This window comes from Protopterus annectens, chromosome 5.part0, assembly GCF_019279795.1.
Source record: "Protopterus annectens isolate FY-2018-M chromosome 5.part0, PAN1.0, whole genome shotgun sequence".
NCBI classification, from domain to species: Eukaryota; Metazoa; Chordata; order Ceratodontiformes; family Protopteridae; genus Protopterus; species Protopterus annectens.
This window is the reverse complement of record NC_056735.1, coordinates 97,182,674-97,196,534: the sequence shown is the minus strand read 5'-3', so window position 1 is coordinate 97,196,534 and position 13,861 is coordinate 97,182,674.

Genomic DNA, 13,861 nt, shown 5'->3' with positions numbered 1-13,861 from the left:
TATCAAGTAACATGTCTTTACTAACTAGAAAATACTAAGTGATATCAAGTAATACTAATTGATATCAAGTAACATGTCCTTACTAGCTAGGTAATACTAAGTGATATCAAATAACATGTCTTTATTAACAAGTAATACTAAGTGATATCAAGTAACAAGTATTTACTAGCTAGGTAATACTAAGTGATACAAAGTAACATGTCCTTGCTAACTACGTAATACTAAGTGATATCAATTAACATATCTTTACTAAGTGATATCAAGTAACATGTCTTTACTAGCTAGGTAATACTACGTGATATCAAGTAACATGTCTTTACTAAGTGATATCAAGTAACATGTCTTTACTAGCTAGGTAATACTAAGTGATACCAAGTAACATGTATTTATCAGCTAGGTAATACTAAATTATATCAAGTAACATGTCTTTACTAAGTGATATCAAGTAACATGTCTTTACTAGCTAGGTAATGTGAAGTGATATCAAGTGACATATCTTTACTAGCTAGGTAATACTAAGTGACATCAAGTAACATTTCTTTACTAAGTGATATCAAGTAGCATGTCTTTACTAGCTAGGTAATACTAAGTGATATCAAGTGACATGCATTTACTAGCTAGGTAATACTAAGTGATATCAAGTAACATGTCTTTACTAGTTAGGTAATACTAAGTGATATCAAGTAACATGTCTTTACTAGCTAGGTAATACTAAGTGATACCAAGTAACATGTCTTTATCATCTAGGTAATACTAAATGATATCAAGTAGCATTTCTTTACTAAGTGATTTCAAGTAGCATGTCCTTACTAGCTAGGTAATACTAAGTGATATCAAGCAAAATGTCTTTACTAACTAGATAATACTAAGTGATAATAAGTAATACTATGTGATATCAAGTAGCATGTCCTTACTAGCTAGGTAATACTAAGTGATATCAAGTAACATGTCTTTATTCACTAGGTACTACTAAGTGATATCAAGTAACATGTCTTTACTAGCTAGGTAATACTAAGTGATACCAAGTAACATGTCCTTACTAACTATGTAATACTAAGTGATATCAAGTAGCATAATTTTACTAGCTAGGTAATACTAAGTGCTATCAAGTAGCATGTCCTTACTAACTAGGTAATACTAAGTGATATCAAGTAACATATCTTTACTAGCTAGGTAATACTAAGTGATATCAAGTAGCATGTCCTTACTAACTAGGTAATACTAATTGACATCAAGTAACATGTCTTTACTAAGTGATATCAAGTAACATGTCTTTTCTAGCTAGGTAATACTAAGTGATACCAAGTAACATGTCTTTACTAGCTAGGAAATACTAAGTGATATCAAGTAACATGTCTTTACTAGCTAGGTAATACTAAGTGATATCAAGTAACACGTGAGAATGTCTCACATTACACAGTGCAATGCACATTTTAAAGGCACATTTTTATTTTATATTTATTTTACCTATTTGTTGACCACTTAAGACCCCTGGACAGATTGTCCCTTTTCAGAGGCAGCCTGGGAGCACTGTCTGGTTAAGTGAATTGCTTAGGGTCACATGGTAGCTACATGAAATGGGAAGGAATCAAACACTGTATTGTGGGCATGAGAAGCAGCTTACTAATCATTCAGCGATATAGTTCTATCTTAGGTATGGGAAGCAGCTTACTAACCATTCAGCGATATAGTTCTATCTTGGGTACGGGAAGCAGCTTACTAACTGTTCAGTGATATAGTACTATCGTGGGCACGGGAAGCAGCTTACTAACTGTTCAGTGATATAGTTCTATCGTGGGCACGGGAAGCAGCTTACTAACTGTTCAGTGATATAGTTCTATCGTGGGCACGGGAAGCAGCTTACTAACTGTTCAGTGATATAGTTCTATCGTGGGCATGGGAAGCAGCTTACTAACTGTTCAGTGATATAGTTCTATCGTGGGCACGGGAAGCAGCTTACTAACTGTTCAGTGATATAGTTCTATCGTGGGCATGGGAAGCAGCTTACTAACTGTTCAGTGATATAGTTCTATCGTGGGCACGGGAAGCAGCTTACTAACTGTTCAGTGATATAGTTCTATCGTGGGCACGGGAAGCAGCTTACTAACCATTCAGTGATATCGTTCTATCGTGGGCACGGGAAGCAGCTTACTAACCGTTCAGTGATATCGCTCTATCTTGGGTATGGGAAGCAGCTTACTAACCGTTCAGTGATATCGTTCTATCTTGGGTATGGGAAGCAGCTTACTAACCATTCAGTGATATCGTTCTATCTTGGGTATGGGAAGCAGCTTACTAACCGTTCAGTGATATCATTCTATCGTGGGCACGGGAAGCACCTTACTAACCGTTCAGTGATATCGTTCTATCTTGGGTATGGGAAGCAGCTTACTAACCGTTCAGTGATATCGTTCTATCTTGGGTATGGGAAGCAGCTTACTAACCGTTCAGTGATATCGTTCTATCTTGGGTATGGGAAGCAGCTTACTAACCGTTCAGTGATATCGTTCTATCTTGGGTATGGGAAGCAGCTTACTAACCGTTCAGTGATATCGTTCTATCTTGGGTATGGGAAGCAGCTTACTAACCGTTCAGTGATATCGTTCTATCTTGGGTATGGGAAGCAGCTTACTAACCGTTCAGTGATATCGTTCTATCGTGGGCACGGGAAGCAGCTTACTAACCATTCAGTGATATCGTTCTCTGTGCTGAATGCCATACTCCTCTGTGCTGGCTGGCAGACATTACTCTTTTACACAGCCAATATAATTCCTTTCCCTCTCTCTGTCTCTAGCTCTCTCTCTCTCTCTCTCTCTCTCCCTCTATATATATATATTCATAAATACTAAAGATAGATATATACATACAGATGTCTATGTAGGTATGTTTATTTATGTATTATGTTGTATTTGTGTATGTTCTTATTTATTCATTTATTTAAGTGTCTTTACTTATAAGAGATTTACATCATTAAAGTGTTCAATTAAAAATCTGAGTTGTGACTTCAAAATTGTCTGTGTGTGCGTAGTGTATATATGTGTATGTGTGTGTGTGTGTGTGTGTGTGTGTGTGTGTGTGTGTGTGTGTGTGTGTGTGTGTGTGTGTGTATGTGTGTGTGTGTGTGTGTGTTTGTGTTTCATATGGAAACGAGGCATAGCAATGCACTTCTATTTCTCCCTTTCCTTGTAAGCATTGTTGGCGACAGCAATTGTTCGTGGGATGGCTATAGGAGTTTGATACAAATCATGAAGGTGGATAAATGGAAGATTTTATACCTAAAGATTACACTTTATGATGCCATTAATTTTACTATTTTTAAAAGTGACGAGGGTATTATGTGGAAAATCTTTCTTCCTTTCAATAAAGTGCTCTGGATCAAAAATAGCTTAGTGCTTTTGATTAAGGATCGGAAAGGCATAATTTGATGTAACTGAGATTGTTTTTACTCATTTGTTTACTGTAACATTTAGCAGTTAGTTTTTTATGGAAATTTTTGTGAACTTTGAATCTGTGACAGAGGGATGGAGCACTGTCGCACAACTGACTTTTTTCAGGCGGGCCAGGCATTACAGGAACCATCCAGGAAGGAAGTGAGCTGTCTGTTCAGTTATTCCTGCGTCATGCCACTATATGTATCCAACTAATGAATTTCCATCAAAGACTAGGTCACTCTGCTCTGGATGGAATGGCTGTGCTGTCTGATGGGTACACCCATTACCCCCCCCCCCGAGCTACGTGAAACATACTGCGCTGTAACTGCGGTGTCATACAGGTGGTCAGGAGGTAATGGCACTAAAAAATCCATTCTCAATTATATACTTTCCTGAACTCTGAAATAAAACAAATATATATTTAGTCTGAAGACAATTGGAGGAAAACTAAGGTGTTGAAAAGCTGTTGACAGCTGTCCCAGAACTCCATCTAGATGACTAATTTTTCAAAGTAGCCTTAGCACTCATCTCCTATTATAACTGTCACTTTCAACCAAGACTTAAAGTTATGGTCTCATGCTTCTAACAGGTAGCCAGTTGAAAAGGAATCCTAAATAAGCAACAGAAATCATTCCTTACCAGGTTATTTGCAATGTAACACTAACATGTGCAGGGGATACAGGATTATACGTACCAGCAATAGACTCCTTTCTGAATGAAAAGAGCTTAGTGTTTAACAACTAACATAACAGGGACAGACAATACCAGAACAAACAGATCAAAGCCATGCCATTAGCAGATCTGTGCCATGCAACACTAACCCACATTATATGATGAAGAATTAGACATAACCGGGCCAAACAGCACCAGAATGAAAACATCAAAGCCATGCCATAGCAGATCTGTGCCATGCAACACTAACCCACATTATATCATGTAGAATTAGACAAAACTGGGACAGACAGCACCAGAATGAAAACATCAAAGCCATGCCCTTAGCAGATCTGTGACATACAACACTAACCCACATTATATGATGTAGAATTAGACATAACCGGGACAGACAGCACCAGAATGAACACACCAAAGTCATGCCCTTAGCAGATCTGTGCCATGCAACACTAACCTACATTATATGACATAGAATTAGACATAACTGGGACAGACAGCACCAGAATGAACACAAAAAAGCCATGCCCTTAGCAGATCTGTGCCATTCAACACTAACCCACATTATATGATGTAGAATTAGACATAACTGGGACAGACAGCACTAGAATGAACACATCAAAGCCATGGTCATAGCATATCTGTGTCATGCAACACTAACCCGCATTATATGATATAGAATTAGACATAACTGGGACAGACAGCACCAGAATGAACACATCAAAGCCATGCCCATAGCAGATCTGTGCCATGCAACACTACCCTACATTATATGATGTAGAATTAGACATAACTGGTACAGACAGCATAAGACAGAACACATCAAAGTCATGACCATAGCAGATCTGTGCCATGCAACACTTACCCACATTATATGATGTAAAATAAGACATAACTGGAACAGACAGCACCAGAATGAACACATCAAAGTCATGACCATAGCAGATCTGTGCCATGCAACACTAACCCACATTATATGATGTTGAATTAGACATAACTGGGATGGACAGCACCAGAATGAAGACATCAAAGCCATGCCCCTAGCAGATCTGTGCCATGCAGGGCAGCTCGTGCTATAGGCCTGCAGGACTGCAGCCACCCCTCCCCACCTAGAAAAACAAAAAGAAAACAAAACTGTGAACCAAGAAAACAAAATAAAAACAAAACCGTGAACCAAGAAAACAAAACATCAAAATCATGAATCCTGGAACTCTGTGCATGTGCACTGGGAACTCAGACTGCCTTTGCCAGTAGTCCGGATACAGGGGAAGGCATTTCTGCCCCGCAGATGCACTGGGAACTCAAACTGCCTTTGTCAGCCATCCATTTACAGGGAAAGGCATTTCTGCCCCTCAGATGCCCAGGAATCTGCACACAACAGAGGAGCTCCGGACTGCTTCATCTGCAGGCAGGACCAATTAGGAGAGAGGTGAGGTGAATTTTCAGCTCTCGCTGGGATTTCACTGCGCTGGCTCCTTGAATTTTACTGCTTCGTTCGTGTCACGGGTGACTTGAATTTTACTGCTGCTCTGCAGGACTAGATACATTTAGTGTGTGTCATGGGATATTCTACAACAGGTAGGTGTGTGTGTATGTGTGTGTGTGTGTGTGTGTGTGTGTGTGTGTGTGTGTGTGTGTGTGTGTGTGTGTGTGTGTGTGTGTGCGTGCGTGCGTGTATGTGTGTGTGTGTGTGTGTGTGTGTGTGTGTGTGTGTGTGTGTGTGTGTGTGTGTGTGTGTGTGTGTGTGTGTGTGTGTGTGTGTGTGTGTGTGTGTGTGTGTGTGTGTGTGTGTGCGTATGCTCAACCACAGAGCTTATGGCTCATAGAAAGCCTTGCATTCTCCAATATGGCCCACTCTATGAGACTGCATTCATTCTCACAAAAGTGGCCACTGCCAGTAGCAAATATTCTAAAATAAAACAGTTATTAAAATCCGACTGGACTGAGGTGGTACTAAATATTTATTTTGCCCACTTAATAAGCATTTGCACCTGTTTGTTTGGGGAATAAATCATGAAGTTGTGTTTGAGCACTCCTTCCATGAAATAATGCTGATATGAGATTAAAATGTTTACAGTTTGAAACATTGATGTAAACAGGCATACCATGCAAGCCACAGTACACAAATTAGTCTCTGAGGGGGGCAACATTTTGGCACAAAACTCTAACCTACCAACAAATATATAAATGAAATAGGTACAAGTAAACTTGCCCATTTTTGACAGGTTATTAGTAATTCAATTAGAGACTTGTATTATGAGGGTTTTTTTGTATGTACCTCAGAACAACAGACATTTTTATTGGGGGTTGCATCAAAAGAGATTTGTAAACAAATTAAGTATTTCTGGCTGCAATAGTGAGTGCAGATTGTCACAGCAGCAAACTGTAACTAAATACTAGATACTGAGAGTCAGATGTGGTAGTGGAGGGAGGGCCAGTCTGAAAGACGGCATATAGTTTCAAAAAATCCTAGCAAAAGCCTGGGTTAGATACACCTTATCGCATTGGCTTTTCTTGCACTTTTGTAGGCTTTCCTTGTTTCCCCATTTGGGGAAACGTACATTTTGATGGTGAGCAACAGAGATCTTTCAATACATAAAACCCATCCCATATGATGCAGTGCACTGCAATGACGTAGTGTGGATGAATGCTTCTCTTCAGCTAGAGCACTGTGTAACTTCTTGGTGAGCATCCAGTTTCCCCGAGACATTAGTACAGGAGTTTACATTTATAGGCTTTCCCCCATGTGGTGCTCTTATAACAGGACTCTGCCATGTCCCATGTTCAGTGACAGGTGAGCCAGCATTGGCTTCTCACTACCATGTTCCTCCAGTACACTCCTTTAGTGCTCCGGTAACTAGTTTAAACCAGGTCATCTGCAGTATAATGAAAGCTAAAACCTGTATACCATGGAATACATTACACCCTTACTATGTTTGAGCTATTAATTTTTCTGGAAGTCTGTTCAAAATTTTCACCACACTTTTAATGAAATAATTCTTCTTTCCATCTCCCTTTAGCCATCCATCTTATATTTCCTAGCTAAAAATCTGTCTGTGTTCTTGCTGAAAACCAGGATAAACTATTTCCCTAAATGTGAACAAGTACCTTTGCATTCTTTATACTTTCTTACTCTCCCTTCTTCACTTACTTTCTTACTTCTATCAAATTCTCTTCCCTTTTTCTCTAAATATTCCATAAGCCTGTTTTCCCTCTCTTCATATTGCAATTCCTGATTGTATTAGACTAACTTACCTTTAATTTCTATACAAACTGTCTAATATTTCTCTAAATATTAAATGGTTGTCATATAACTTGTATTGATTCTTAATCAATGTTTTATATTATGTCTAATTTCTTATAATTATTTAAAGTGCAGATGTTTTTGTTTTATTTTGAAGACTGTAAAATTATTGGTCTTAAAATGTTTTGCAATAACCATGGGCCTCTGCTGAAAATGGGTTTCTACCCAGTCGAACTTTCCCCGTAATCAAATGTCAATAAGCAAACAGAATAGTTTCATTTTATGTCACCTTGTGCTCATAAGATCTTTTTCTTTTTCTTTTAAGCCAACATCCACTTGGATACAGACAATTAAATAAGATAATCCCCTCTACTTCACATATACTACCTTCATCATCCAAAGATGGTTGCTTTCTTCGATTGTGTTACCTACTTATTATTGTGTGTGTGCCTTTTATAGGCCCTAATATTTTCAGTTTTATAAGCACTGAGAACTTGTTGGTTTTCTTGTACAGTCATATTATAACTATTTCAACTACTTAACTGGCCTACCTAACATCTTTATGCAATCATGTTAACATTTCCACATAAATCTTTTCCAGCTTTTTCCTTAACATAATATCTAAGTAGTTTTCCAGCTTTCCTTATCATAATATTTCAGTAGTTTTTCAGCTTTCCTTAACATAATATCTCAGTAGTTTTCCAGCTTTTCTTAACATATCTAAGTAGTTTTCCAGCTTTCCTTAACATAATACCTCAGTAGTTTTCCAGCTTTTTCCTTAACATAATATCTCAGTAGTTTTCCAGCTTTCCTTAACATAATATCTCAGTAGTTTTCCAGATTTTTCCTTAACATAATATCTCAGTAGTTTTCCAGCTTTTTCCTTAACATAATATCTCAGTAGTTTTCCAGCTTTCCTTAACAGAATATCTTAGCAGTTTTCCAGCTTTCCTTAACAGAATATCTCAGTAGTTTTCCAGCTTTCCTTAACATAATATCCTAGTAGTTTTCCAGCTTTCCTTAACATAATATCTCAGTAGTTTCATAACATGCAAGACACTTTGTTGCAGTAAAATTTTTGGCTACTGGTACCAGATGAATTACATATTCTAGTTTTTATTAAGTTTACCACATAATAAAAAGTACCAAATAATCAGCAAGCATAGAAACTTGCACTTCATAAGTATCTGGTTATTGGACACATGACAGAAGTACCCCTTTTCCACCCTAAAGTTTAATCTGGTTCTGGTTCACCCTAGTCAAGTCCTGTGAGAGTGTGTATGATATCATTTGTGACATGCCATGTTGTGCTATGTAAAAGAATCATGTGTAGGCATGGCCTAGTTAAGCAGGTATGTAACAGCAGAGAATATTTTGCAGATTTTATGCATTTATGCTTGTTAGATAATATGCTGCCAACTCTGTGTCCCATTTATATCATGCTATTTGCGTATAAGCCTTGGATATGGAAATGTATATGACAGTATCTGTAATAATCGACAGGATTACAGTATTTTCAGGAGCTCATTACATTTGTTGGAGACTTGCAGTCATCTTTGCAGGCTTTACTCGTAAACTAAACAGATTGCCAATTAATTATGTGTGGTCCATAACCTGTGCAGTAATCCTTTAAGCAATTTATCTTCAGCTTGTTTCTTGTTTGCTGTTCATTTTTTTACTTTAATCATGTTTTCCCCATGAAACAAGTAGATAGTTGTTCTTAGGCAGCAGTTTTGTTTGGATAAGAAACATTTTAACAAGTGGGGGTATCACAGAGATTGCTACTTTCAGCATGTTACTTGGTACTTTTATAAAGCTGAATATAAATTATAATTAGAACTGCAGTGCAAGGAGAAGTGGTTTGAGTTGAGTGCTGCTTGTTTTTTTATACTTGATTTTGACTGGCATTCTAGTAATGTGTTTAAAAAGTAGTTTATTATTTCATGCCTCACAACCTTTTTGTTTCCATCTAGAGATTAAGTAAGCCGTCATGTACCCAATGCATTGAAATATTTTTTTTCTTCTACACTTCATTTTGTCTTGATTGGACTCTCATAATGATGGTTTGGCACCCAGGGCAGCATATTTAATTATAGTCCCAGTTTTTGCAGTTTTGAGCATAGCCCCACCCATTTCTAGTTGGACACACACCCTCCCATTGGCCCCACCCATTCATCTGTCTCTTGCAGCCCCCCTTTGATTTGAAGCCACCAGCCACTGCTGGAGCCATGCAACACTAACCCACATTATATGATGTAGAATTAGACATAACTGGTACAGACAGCACCAGAATGAACACATCAAAGTCATGCCCATCACAGATCTGTACCATGCAGCAGTAACCCACATTATATGATGCAGACTTAGACATAACTGGGACAGACAGCACCAGAATGAACACATCAAAGTCATGCCCATAGCATATCTGTGCCATGCAACACTAACCCACATTATATGATGTAGAATTAGACATAATGGGACAGACAGCACCAGAATGAACACATCAAAGCCATGGCCATATCAGATCTGTGCCATGCAACACTAACGCACATTATATGATGTACAATTAGACATAACTGAGACAGACTGTACCAGAATGAACACATCAAAGCCATGCCCATAGCAGATGTGTGCCATGCAACACTAACCCACATTACATGATGTAGAATTAAACTTAACTGGGACAGGCAGCATAAGAATGAACACATCAAAGCCATGCCCATAGCATATCTGTGCCATTCAACACTAACCCACAGTATATGATGCAGAATTAGACATAACTGGGACAGACAGCAGCAGAATGACCAGATCAATGCCATGTTCATAGCAGCTGTGTGTGATGTAACATTAGTAACATGTGACAGAAAACTTTGTATGCATGCATGTATGGCTTGAATCCAGAATGAAGAAAATGATTTTGCTTTCACAGATGAGTTCTTCATCCTTCCTGTGTTGTAGAAACAGGACTCTGAAGCTGCTAATATCATATATATCTTAAAGCTGAAATACATTGAAATTGTTAGTGCGTGTGGTGTGTGCATGCGTGTGTGTGTGTGTGTGTGTGTGTGTGTGTGTGTGTGTGTGTGTGTGTGTGTGTAAGGGCATGTGTGTGTGTGTGTGTGTGTGTGTGTGTGTGTGTGTGTGTGTGTGTGTGTGTGTGTGTAAGGGCATGTGTGTGTGTCTGTGCGTGTGTGCGTGTGTGCGTGTGTGTGTGTGTGTGTGTGTGTGTGTGTGTGTGTGTGTAAGGGCATGTGTGTGCGTGTGTGCATGCGCGCGCGCGCGCGTGTGTGTGTGTGTGTGTGTGTATGTAAGGGCATGTGTGCGCGTGTGTGTGATGTTTATTTGTTGAGAACTTACAGCCATCTTTTAGTACTCAACAAACCAAAAATTCAGGATCAGTTTATAAATGTATATAAGTTTTAGGCAGATACAGAAGACAGACAAGAGCCAATATGTTTTGTTTGGTTTTATTTGCAGCTCTTCCATTACCTGCGCCATGTTTATTTAAAAACATATGTAAATGAGATAATATTTTTCAACGAGGAAGGATATACTCCACTGTATCACTTGATTGGTAACTGGCAAGTACAGACAAGTGGAATAATTCTGTATGTGCTCTCTGGTATATATAATCCCCAAAATCCAGTTAACAGTAGTTTATCATTAATGGATCGTATCATTTGGAATGGAGGCAGCAAACAAGTGAGATAATATTTTGTAAAAAAGTTTTACTTGATTATATAAATGCCTGTAACATGCTTTACTGTCTGTGTCATCAGGCATGGTTATAAGAATATTGTATGCCTAAAATAGTGATATAAGTACATTTAAACTGTTTGCTTCTACTGAATGTATAGGATATCAGATTTCTATTCAATGCCTTTCCTTTACAGCTGGTATAATATTAACCATTTATATCATGGATCAGAAACTTGCTAGATTCTGATGTAATTTTCTTCAAACATGAATAACAAGCTACAAACTCAATATTTGTTTTACTGGTATATAAATCTGACTTTTATGTATCATTTCTGGAAACCTTCATCTGGTTTTATCCTTGTACATCCCATATATTAGGAAGACATACTAAGAGAGATTCATAAAGATTTGTGTACTGCACACCTTGCATGGCCTTGTGTAATATACAGTAGAGAATCATTTTTAAAACCTTGCTGTTCAGCTATGCAAAAACTTGTCGCCTGATGAGCTATGATTTTTTAAGCTACATACAAATGTGTCAGTCCTTAGGAATGACCTAATTAAATTAGGCCTCTAGGCATGATGGACATCCTTACAATCATGGAAACTATGTAGTATGGCAATTGATAAATGTTCATAGTATGCAGTTTCTGCACAGGCTGCAGGTGGGGTTTTCCCCTTGCTGTACCCATTTACTTTACTAAAGAGCACTGGTTCTCTGATCAAACTGACTCCACCTGGGCTGGTCAGTACAGTCCAGTCCACTACAATCTACTCAATGGGGTGTCCACCTGGCTACCCTCAGTTATTCAAGATGAGTAGTAGGTAATTCATAGACTTTTACAGAAATTCTTTAATGGGATTCAGATAAATGGTGATTATGGATGTCTCAAAAATGTTTTACAGATACTGCAAGTCTGCCAACCTGAGCAGAAGTCACTATTCAGCTCTGGAGAATTTCTATAAGTACCACTCTAGAAGACATTTTCATATTTCTGCACAGTAATACAAGGGATGTTTGTTTCAACGGACACTTAAGTGAAGGAAAAATATATATATTTTATTCATTGTGAAAAATGGTGACAACTGATTTCTAGAATTAACAATATTGAGCTATTAATTCACTAAAGCAATTATGCCTGCATTGGTTCTCTCAGTAACATGTGGACAGGTGCACTGAGGTAGTAAATATGATACACAGGTAATGTGTAGAAACAAATGTTAACATATAAGTGAAGAACCAGCTGTTAAGTAAATATGCTCAGAGTTCCTTCTAGATAGTGGTATTGGTAACAAATAAGGTATTTACCTCAGAGACAAATTACACTGGTTACAATGTAACACACAAGTATAATGTAAACAAAGATGTATTACAAGCAGCCAACACATTGTGTGCAAATGTCCTGCATCTGTAATATGATCATACATTTAGCACATGTTGACCATGTCAACAACATAATACATGACAATGGAGAATAATGTGAACAAAGATGTATTACAAGCAGCCAACACCTTGTGTGCAGATGTCCTGCATCTGTAAAATGATCATACATGTAGCACATGTTGACCATATCAACAACATAATACATGACAATGGAGAATAATGTGAACAAAGATGTATTACAAGCAGCCAACACCTTGTGTGCAGATGTCCTGCATCTGTAAAATGATCATACATGTAGCACATGTTGACCATGTCAACAACATAATACATGACAATGGAGAATAATGTGAACAAAGATGTATTACAAGCAGCCAACACCTTGTGTGCAGATGTCCTGCATCTGTAAAATGATCATACATGTAGCACATGTTGACCATGTCAACAACATAATACATGACAATGGAGAATAATGTGAACAAAGATGTATTATAAGCAGCCAACACCTTGTGTGCAGATGTCCTGCATCTGTAAAATGATCATACATTTAGCACATGTTGACCATGCCAACAACATAATACATGACAATGGAGAATAATGTGAACAAAGATGTATTACAAGCAGCCAACACCTTGTGTGCAGATGTCCTGCATCTGTAAAATGATCATACATTTAGCACATGTTGACCATGTCAACAACATAATACATGACAATGGAGAATAATGTGAACAAAGATGTATTACAAGCAGCCAACGCCTTGTGTGCAGATGTCCTGCATCTGTAAAATGATCATACATGTAGCACATGTTGACCATGTCAACAACATAATACATGACAATGGAGAATAATGTGAACAAAGATGTATTACAAGCAGCCAACACCTTGTGTGCAGATGTCCTGCATCTGTAAAATGATCATACATGTAGCACATGTTGACCATGTCAACAACATAATACATGACAATGGAGAATAATGTGAACAAAGATGTATTACAAGCAGCCAACACCTTGTGTGCAGATGTCCTGCATCTGTAAAATGATCATACATGTAGCACATGTTGACCATGTCAACAACATAATACATGACAATGGAGAATAATGTGAACAAGGATGTATTACAAGCAGCCAACACCTTGTGTGCAGATGTCCTGCTCCTGTAAAATGATCATACATGTAGCACATCTTGATCATGTCAACAACATAATACATGACAATGGAGAATAATGTGAACAAAGATGTATTACAAGCAGAAAACACATTGCGTGCAGATGTCCTGCATCTGTAAAATGATCATACATTTAGCACATGTTGACCATGTCAACAACATAATACATGACAATGGTGAATAATGTGAACAAAGATGTATTACAAGCAGCCAACACCTTGTGTGCAGATGTCCTGCATCTGTAAAATGATCATACATTTAGCACATGTTGAC